The sequence below is a fragment of the Glycine max genome, chromosome 15 (genome assembly GCF_000004515.6).
Source record: "Glycine max cultivar Williams 82 chromosome 15, Glycine_max_v4.0, whole genome shotgun sequence".
NCBI lineage: Eukaryota > Viridiplantae > Streptophyta > Magnoliopsida > Fabales > Fabaceae > Glycine > Glycine max.
In genome coordinates this window covers 18,051,903-18,062,801 of record NC_038251.2, presented here as the reverse complement: position 1 = coordinate 18,062,801, position 10,899 = coordinate 18,051,903, and positions in this window count along the sequence as shown.

Here is a 10,899-nt window from a genome sequence, read left to right as displayed (position 1 = left end):
TGTAGCACGGTTCGAATGCTGTTTTTTAGTTTTTATTTTACCATTCAGGCACTGATTGAATTAAGGAGCTCTTGAGTCAAATATACTTTATAAATTTTAAACTTCGATATATTTTTTGACAGAAACCAACTCAAACCATTTCATTGATAATTAACTGATGAATACATTGGGAATATGATGAATGATAATACTAGAGCCCAGCTTGATCAATATTGAACAACTCCATTAGTTTATCTCCTCACAAACTCAACTCTAAAGTTTGTAAAATGGAAAAGGATCTATTTACAATCAACTAATATAAAACCAAGATCAAAGCAATCACTTTGGTTGCCATTAATTATTTTTTTATCGGAAAATGTTAATTGTTAGTTTTTTGTTAGTAGGAGGGATCGAACCTGTAACTTTTTTCTTCTTCCCTTCTTTCTTAACTATCCAACTAATCTTGTTGCCGTTAATCATGTCTACAATACAATTGGAATCCATCTCAAAAATAACACATACCAAGATTGCTAACCCATTGTAAAGCTTGTAGCAGTCCAATAGCCTCTCCCTCCAAGCTGCTTTGCCTGCTATAAAACCACCTCTGGCATCTCCTAAGCACATCACCCCAAATTTGTGAAATAATCCTGAGATCTAAAAGCAGCATCAATATTGCATTGAAAATGACCAATTAATAGGAGGCGCCTTCCAACCTTCACTCATGTTGGTTGTGGATCCGTTTTCAATATAACCATCAAACTTTCGAGCCAATAACCAATCTGCATAAAACATCTCAGCCCTTGAAACTGTTTTTTTCGCATGGAATGGAAGTGGCACCCCTTCCCATAACAGCTGATTTCTACCTTTCAAATACTGCATAATATCACTCCAAATAAGGCCCTCTTCGAATGAATTGCTGTGATCCATAATTGGACTAATTAATAAAATTCCAAAGTTTAGCATCCTTCCGACATTGTTGGCTCGAACAACAAGATAAAAACAGTGATGGGTTATTTTTGTTTTTGTGTTTGTATGGAGATATATTTGTATGTAGAAGGAGATATACTATGCACAGAAGTTTCATCAATATTTCATTGATTTTCATTACAAGGTTTTACAGAAAACTTGCAAACACATGTACATCATTTTCATAAAAAATTTTGGACCTTACAAATCCATTTTCATTCCAAGTTTTTGTCAAACTTGCAAACTCTTTCTTCGTGTGATCCCCCCTTTTACAAATATATCTTCTTTCACTTACTTCAAAAGTAACTATTCCTCATCCTCATCATTCATTTTCTTAAAATCTAATGGTTAAGATTAGTTATTTATTATAAATATTGGATCTTAAGAAAATAAATGATGGATCTCTTGTCTCTCTATATATATGTGTGTGTGAAATTTCTATGATGACTAAAGAAAATAAGAAAGATAAAAACAAGCAAAAGAAGAAAGTAAGCATAAAAAAGAAGAGGAAAGCCAGATTGGATGTCTAAAGATATTGAAGCTATGTTCGTTAAACATGGTTTTTTAAGTAGTTTCTAGTGTTTTTGAAAACATTACTTGAAGTGGTATTTTTAAAACACTAACTTCTAGCTTTTTATATTTTATTTCCTATTTATTCTTAAAATATTTATTTAATTCCCTTATTACCTTTTTTAAATATCTCATTTATGTTATTTTTCATTTTTCATTTACTTCAACAGTTAGGTTTACCAAACACTTATGATTTAATGAGCTAGTTTAGAAGCTTTCAGCTACTAGTTAACTTTTCACTTGTCAATTAGTTTTGTTGAATATAGTCTTAATTAAGAAAGAATGTTGAGAATATGTTTGATATCTTTAGTTTTTAGTAAAAAAAAAAACAATTTAGTTTATCTTTTAAGATTTTGTTATTTGTTTCAAATCTTTAGGATATTGTTTAAAATTAACAAGATATTTCTTATTTCTATATACAAGGAAAATCTCCATAGCTCCAAGAGAAACACCACTCATCATAGAGAGGGGTCATACAAAGAAGGTTAAATGTCACTTTTGGTCCATTATATATGTTTTAGTGATTTTTCATTTTAGTACATTAATTTTTAAAAAATTTATTTTGTCTTTTATGTTTTTGAAATTTTCATTTTGGTATATTAAGTTTTAAAATTTTAATTTTAATCATTTATGTTTTCAAAAGTTTTATTTTGGTTATTTCTTTTATTTTGTGTTAAAAATGTTAATGTTCTATCAAAATTTTAAATTTTGGAATAATTAATTATTTTATCCACCACTATTTTAAAATTAACTATTTTGTTTATATTTTAAATTAAATAAATTAGATTTGATTCTTATAAAGCCTAACATAATATTTATTTTTGTATTGGAGTTAAATTATCACAAACCAAATCCTTAAATAGGCTTGTAGGTCAAACTCAAGCCCGGGCCTAAGCCTTGATTGGAGGGATGATGGCCCATGGCCCAAATATTTTAAAAAATATATGGATATGTAGTAAAAAGTTATATGTTATGTTATATTATTTTCATAAATTATTGAAATTATTTTTTCATTTTATATTCTTTTTATTCAAATTAATTTATGATATGTAATTAAAAAATATTATTCTTTTTATTGTTAATTTTTTTCTTCTAATGTTTTATATTCATAAATCAATCTTACATAAATTTTTAGTTAATTCTAATATATCAATATGTAATGAATTTTTAATAAGAGATATGTTTACTTTTTTAACAAGATAAGAAACACAAACTAAAATTTAAATTATAAAGGAATTAAAAATAAAAGTTATTATATTATAAAAAATAAAAAATATACGCAACTTATAATATAAAATGATGATATTATGTCAATTTTAATTTTTAAAATTCATGATAACAATTCTAATGATAAATTGTTTTTATTTTATTTAGATATCATGTTAAAAATTTTAAAACTTAATTGACCCTCAATTTTTATTAAAGTAAAATTTAAATTTTAACTTGATAATAATAAGAATAATATATTCTTTACTTCAAACAACGAAATAGTATTTCTTTATTTTTATTAAAAACATTTAGGAAAAAAAATAGAGAGGCCTTTAAAAATGATGGTTATATATTTTGAGATGTGTATCTTTAGTGGTACGAGAAACGAGAGGAAAAGAAAATATGAAATCTAATAGGAAATGTGATGAGAAAGGAATATAACGAAAGAAAAAGAAACCGGAGAAGTTATGAAAAATGAAATTGTATACAATTATTTAGAAAGATTATGTATACAGTATACATATTTGCAAATTTTTCAGGGGAAAATTATATAAATATTTGTGTGTGAATAATTTTTTTGAGATGTAAATTAAATAATAGATAGTAACATATGAGTATATTGAATAAAAAATATGATACATTTTTTGGAGACTTATTAAAATAATGATATTCACTTAATATAATAACATATAATTTTATGTGAAATGTTGGCAACATTTTTTTTCTAATACTCTCTTTATGATTGATTGAAGTTTTTCAAAAATCACCAATTTAAAAGTGACACCCACTAAAATTAATAATTTTAAATAAATTTCAGCCAACCAGAGATTTATAAAGAAAACAATAATAATGTGGGTACCAGAAATACCTAAAGAAAACAAGCAAAAGGTTGCCACCAACGCTAGGGAGTGTTGAAAAGAGATTGCTATTATTATTATTCCTCATCAAATGAAATTACGTATCTATTTTTTTTATGTAACATATATTTATTTTTAGGTTTAATGTCACTTTTAGTCTATTATGTTTAACAGTTCTTTCGTTTTTGTCCATTAAATTTTGAGGTTTCATTCTAGTACTTTAAGTTTTAAAGTGCTTCATTTTAGTCTTTTCTTTCGATTTCTATTAGTAAACATTAGTGTCCCATTAACACTTGAATTTTTAATAATTAATTTAACATAGTGATGACTAAAAATCGTCACTATATTTTATTTATAAAAAAAAAACAACTAAAAAAACATCTCCATCCTATTCTGGTGATGCTTTTTCCATATTTGAAGACTAATCATCTCCACCTTCCATCTCGACGTGCTCACCACCACGCCTTCTAGCTGGTTGTGAAGTTGACGTCATGAAGGTGTAGGAGGGACAGTGGAGTGGATTGATGTCACCGTCATTGCTCCATTTGGTTCTAGATTGCAAAGCCCTGCTCACTACTAAGACGACGATGCACAAATCAGAGAGGACGATGATGCGACGACGATGTTGCGACACAATCTGGTGAGACGACGGTGGTGAACTTGATCCATTAGGGCAAACAATAGCCCCATCCCTATACGTCAAAATCAACCTTCCATTGGATTGTTCTTCTTCAATCTCTTACTTATTAGCCTCTGCTAGCGCTTTAGTTGTGAATTCAACGTGAAGATTGACTTCATCTCATGCTCTCTTCATCCGTACCTTCCAATGGATTATTCTTCTTCTATCTCTCACTTCATATCCTCTGTGAATTCATTCCTCTCCCAATACAAACCTCTCGATTTGCTTCTCGCTTCTTTCCTTTCTCTCTTTTATGCCTCTATTGAATTAGGGGGATGGTTGGTTTTTTTTAGAGTTTATAATTTTTGAAATAAAATAAAAGATAGTGGCAGTTTTTAATCGTCATTATTTTAAATTAATTATTTTAAAATTCAAAATTTAACAAAATACTAACATTTCTAACAAAAATCAAAGAAAGGACCTAAATGAAACACTTTAAATATAAGTATTAGAATGAAACTTTTAAAACATAATGGATCAAAAGTGATATTAAACCTTTTTTTATAAAATATTTATGCATAAGGGCCCTTATTTTTCTTTTTCTTAGGCCCTTAAAATGTCAGGACCGGTCCTAGCTAGGCTTAGGCCCTTAAAAAAAACTTATTAACAAATAAATAGGCTAGACTCAAATCATATACTTTTAATCAAGTTCAGACTCATATACTTTTAATCAAGGTCAAACTCTTATACTTTTAATCAAAGTCAAACTCGGACCTAGCAAAATCTATCTTGACTTGGCTTATTTTCACCCTTCATAACAAAATACAAAGTTGCAAGTGTGACATGCAGCCAAGGCACCAATAGGCCCCTACAATCCCATCATAATGCCCAACAGTACCTAGCTTGCTGTCATAAAACAAGCACCAAACATGGCTAATTAATCAACAAAAGTACAAAACAAAGGAACACTATGTCACTATCTATATACACTATGTAAGAGCATCTTTAATAGGGGTTCTTGAGCTAAAGAACCCCTCTTCACCAGATCTACCACTAGACATACTCTCAAGTTCTTTAGCGTGGAGGTTAGGTTCCAAGGAAAGAACTCTAAAAAATTGTTCTTTTTCAAGAAAAATAGTTTTTTAATGTCTCTATCCCTAACTGATTTCAAAGGAAAGCAACGAAAAAAATGGAAGAGAGAAAGAAGGAAGAAGAGAACAACCACAACAGATCAATGGAAGCAGCCAAATAATAGATCAAAACAACAAATCAAAGAACGAAATAGTCAGATCTAGAACAATATAACAACTACTTTCAAAATAATCAATAAAAAGATTACAAAATAACATATCTTTTCCCACGATAGCACTGTCAGAACCTTGAGGAGGGGCACAGTTTGTCGATGAAAGGTCTACGCAGTGGTTGTCGCTTTCGAGCTTCAATGTGTCCTTTTTTCTCAAGATCTCGACCAAGACTACCCTGACCTCGAGCACTGAAGATGTCGACTCAATGGCGAAGATCTCAACCATACAGTCTACTTTGGTGATGATGGTGGCGAGACCAGAGGATGCACAACCATGGAGGACGAGTATGGGTTATGAAGAGGTGCGGCCAAGGAAGGGAAATGAAATGAGGAAAGAAAAAGAAGAGGCGTGAGGAGCTGGAGAGAAAGAAAAGAGGTTCTTTGATTTTGAGTTTGGGATTGGGAGAAAAGGAAAAAGACTAGTAATTGTTTTTTTCTTTGCATAAGTAACATCCTATCGTTGCACATCACCAATGACTATTTGTAATAACTAGTGCCTGCAATTTGAATGTTTGCTACAAAATTATAACTTTTGTTACTGTAAAATTAGACCAATGTAGTTGTGATTTTTGTCAAGCAATCTTGTGAAATCAAATTTAAAAGTTATAAAATTAGGTATTTGAAATCCTATAAATTCACCCATTGGTCATGATATATTTCACATTATTTCTTCATTCTCTTTCCTTTCTAATTGTCATTCTCTCATTCTCATTCTCCATCAAAATTTTCCGAACCTAGTTTTAATTTAACATTTTTTTCTTTGGTACCTAATGCACCCGAATTAGTATTATTGGCAAGCATATTGTAATTATTTGCAAAATAACCAAATGCCTTTGTCAAACGAAAATTCTCAAAATCCTCCTTCTTTTTTTCCTTTCTCAACCGAAAATTTTCAAAGCTCTCAAAATTTTCCTTTGATTCCACCAAACACCTCCATCATGTTCCGTATGCTTCCCAAAACTTCTAGTGGTACACAATCTCCTTCCATTGATGAAGTTGAAACACAATTTCCAAAATTTCCTACCCAAATTGGGATAGAAATATCACATTAGATGGAGTAGGAGAGAATTCAAAAAAGAAGAAAACAAAGATGTACTTTCAAATTATGAGGATACGTATCTCTGTGCTTCATGGCTTCTCAACTAATCCAATTATTGGTGATGGTCAAGAAGGAGATCAATTTTGGTTAAGAGTCATAGAAAATTACAACCAATTATGAGGCAATCTACTAGAAAGGAGCTTGAATCAAATTAAACCTCGATGGAAAAAGATAAATCATGTTGTGCAAAAGTCCAAGGGCCATTAAAAGCAAGTTATTGATTTGAAGAAAAGTGGTTACACGAAGAACAATGCCATGATTCATGCATGTCATTTGGAAGGAAGACGAACGAAGAAATTTTACTTTTGAGCATGCATGGTTAGATCAACTCAAAGAAAATAGTTCTAAAAGAACAAAGATTTATGTTAATGGGTATTACTTGTTGTCACCTAATCCAGAGACACTGATTGAGGTTTCAGAAAGTGACACACCATCACGAATCCCCTGTCCAATGGGACAAAAGGCAGCTAAGTGGAAGATCAAAGGGAAAGGAGGTGCAACATCTACACCGATTGTGGACTTGTCAGGCATAGAAGTTGTATTTAGGGAAAAAAATATTAGCCACCAAAAAGTTAGCAAAGGAAAAGTAGTCGGAGAATGTAGCGGTGTTGTATGAAATTTCGATAAATAACACATCTACCATGTTTGAAGAACAACATGAGAAACACGAAACCACTTATAGTTATATTTTGTGCAAATTTAATAATTAGTTATTATATTGTAAGTTAGTTTTAATTAGTCACTATATTGTAGGATTATTTGAATTAGTCATTATGTTGTAACGGTCTTTTAACTAGTTGAATATTGGATTTGGTTTAATTAGTCATCAAATTGTGACCTTCAAAACAATTATAATTTTTAATTATGTAACTAGTTGTTATAAAATTAGTCATTACAAAAGTAATCATTGTGAAACTAGTCATTATAAAAGTAGCGGTTGTGAATTTAGCCATTAAAAACTAGCCATTGGAAAATCATCTTATTTAATTGCTAAATTTTCTTCCAGTCATGTACATTTTTTATGAGAATCTCGAAATTGGCCAAATACAGGCTAACGGCCTAAGTGGAGAAGGGCGAAGGCCCAAGTGGAGAAGGATAAAGCCCCTAAGTGGAGAAGGATGAAGGCCCAGAGGCAGAGACACTATCAAGACTATTAATTGTTGCTGAAGGCCCAAATTAATTTGAAGGCCCAAGTTAAATATGTTTTTTAGTTATAATTTTTATTTATTGTAATTTTGGCCCAAACTGTTTAGAAGGCCCATGTCTATTTTTATCTTTTTGTTCAGGTACACTATAAGTATTGGTTTTTGTTTTGAATAAAAAAAACTTTTGGGCATTTGATAAAATTGGGTGAGAGTTTCTCTCTGGGTTCCTTGTTGAACCAATTATCAGACTTATCAAGGTAATCCTTGTGGCGTCTACCCAGACTTATCTTCCTTCACTGGAAGTGGCGTCTACCCAGACTTATCTTCCTTCATTGGAAGTGGCATCTACCCGGACTTATCTTCCTTCACCGGAAGTGGCGTCTATCCTGACTTATCTTCCTTCACTGGAAGTGGCGTCATCCAAATATTCGTAGCCTGTATCAAGCGATCCGTGCCCCGTAAGATTCTTATCATCTGGTATCAGAGCTTCGGCTCTTGATACAGGTTCTATCCTATCCTATCCTATTTTTTTTCTTTGTAATTTGTCTAGGTTCGTGTTTTTGTCCTTGTTCTATTATTTGCGTTCTTGTTCTTGTTCTTGTCACGTTCTTGTTCATGTTTCTTGTATCTTTCACATTTGTGTCAAAAAAAAAATTGCAAAAAAATTTTGAAAAAAAAATGTGGGTGTTTGATCTTTGAACACGAAATTGAGGCATTTAGAGGTATTTTTTTGGAAAGAAAATCGTGGATCAAATCCCCTATTCTAGATTCTCCTCTGAATTCTGAGCGTTTTGATATATAGTGGGCCTCAAACGGACAACCGTAGCAAAAGTTATGAGCATTTGAAGTTTACTTGTCATATCTGTTATCTTATCTGTTATCCTATCTGCTATCTTATTTGTTATCATATTTGTTATCCAAATTAAATCTAATTTGTTATCCAAATCTGATCTATTATCCAAATCAAATCAAATCAAATTTTTTTATCCAAATCAGATTTGTTATCTAAATCAAATCAAATCTAATCTGTTATCCAAATCAAATCCAATCTGCTATCCAAATCAAGTCCAAGTTGTTATCCCAAATCAAATCTGTTACTCTGATAATTATATTGTCTTTCCTTTTATTTTATATTACCTTGTGTGTCTAATTCGGTCCATCTAGGAACTTAAGAGGGAACATGAGTGGTAAAAGGCAAGAGTGAAAACATCACACAAAAGCCTATATTGAGAGCATCAAACACGAGTGAACTACCATCAAAGAGAGAAACAAGTGAGTAGAGTGTGGTGAGGTCCTGAATTTTTTTTTAATTTACTGCTAAATTCTTTTTTCCTTAATCATGGCAAGAGCTGGTGACAATGGTGGTGTATATCATCAACTGGACGAATCTCAGCGCTTATTTCTGGACGCGTGGACTACACAAATGCAACGTTTGTTGAACCGTAACAAAGAAGAGCCCTACAGAAAAATAGCCAAATCTTCCTCGTTTACTCTTAAACCTCTATCCCCTAGAGAAGTGTGTGATGACCAAATCAGAATGAGAGAAAAGAGAGAACAAGAGAAAGAAAATAGTGAGGCACCACAAAGGAATATGAAAAAGAAGAGTGATACACCCGAGGAAAATAGTGATACACAAGAGAGAGAGAGTGATAATTCTAATCAGTTAACTATTTATGTTTCTCCTAGTGTTCAACCCTTATTGCAGTAATTTAAAGATGTCTTTCCCAAGGAGATTCCTCATGGACTGCCACCTTCAAGAAGCATAGAACATCAAGTTGATCTCCTTCTAAAAGTTTCATTGCCTAACAAGCCAACTTACAACAACAAGCCCCAAGAGACTCAGCATAAGGATGCACAGGTCAAAGTTGAGTATGTGAAAATATTGTATGACCAAGTGAAGGTGCAAATTGCAAAGAAGAATGAAAGTTATACTAAGCAAGCCAACAAAAAAAGGAAGGAAGTGGTACTTGAACCTCGTGATGATCCTGGACATTTGAGGGCAAATGTTTTCTAAGAAGGAGGGAATGATGAGAATCTTGAAATTGGCCAAATACAGGCTAACGGCCTAAGTGGAGAAGGGCGAAGGCCCAAGTGGAGAAGGATAAAGCCCCTGAGTGGAGAAGGATGAAGGCCCAAGTGGAGAAGGATGAAGGCCCAGAGGCAAAGACACTATCAAGACTATTAATTATTGCTGAAGGCCCAGATTAATTTGAAGGCCCAAGTTAAATATGTTTTTTTAGTTATAATTTTTATTTATTGTAATTTTGGCCCAAACTGTTTAGAAGGCCCATGTCTATTTTTATCTTTTTGTTCAGATACACTATAAAGTATTGGTTTTTATTTTCAATAAAAAAAAACTTTTGGCATTTTGATAAAATTTGGTGAGTTTCTCTCTGGGTTCCTAGTTGAACCAATCTCAGACTTATCAAGGTAATCCTTGTGGCGTCTACCCAGACTTATCTTCCTTCACTGGAAGTGGCGTCTACCCGGACTTATCTTCCTTCACCAGAAGTGGTGTCTACCCTGACTTATCTTCCTTCACTGGAAGTGGCGTCATCCATACTCTGTAACCTGTATCAAACGATCCGCCCCGTAAGGTTCACATCAATTTTCTACAAACTCTGCAATCTCCTTTGTTTTTTTTTTCTAGCTACACTCACTCATAAAATGGATCGAAACTTAGACTTCGATAGACTTTTGGGAGAAATTATTGATGAAATACTTGAAGACAACACTAAAGAAGAAATCATGAGGTACTTAGTGAGGTGCAACAACAAGTAGAGAATAGTAGTTGATCGAGAGAAAGAAAACGCCATAAATCACGATCATGAAGGCAGACATAGAAGTTTGTTGAATGACTACTTCTCTGAAAATTTTGTATACACAGAGACGTAGTTTCGATGAAGGTTTCGAATGCACAAGCAGTTGTTCCTTCAAATTGTAGCACACTCAATAATTATGATCCTTATTTAATTTCTAAATGAGATCTGATGCAGTTGGTAGATGAGATCTTTCACTATTGCAGAAGTGCATTGCAACAATTTGTATAGTGACATATGAATCACATGCCGATAGTGTCAATGAGTACGTTAGAATTGTTGAATGCATTGTAATTCAATGCTTAGAAGCTTTTGTAAAGGGTGTTAACGAGA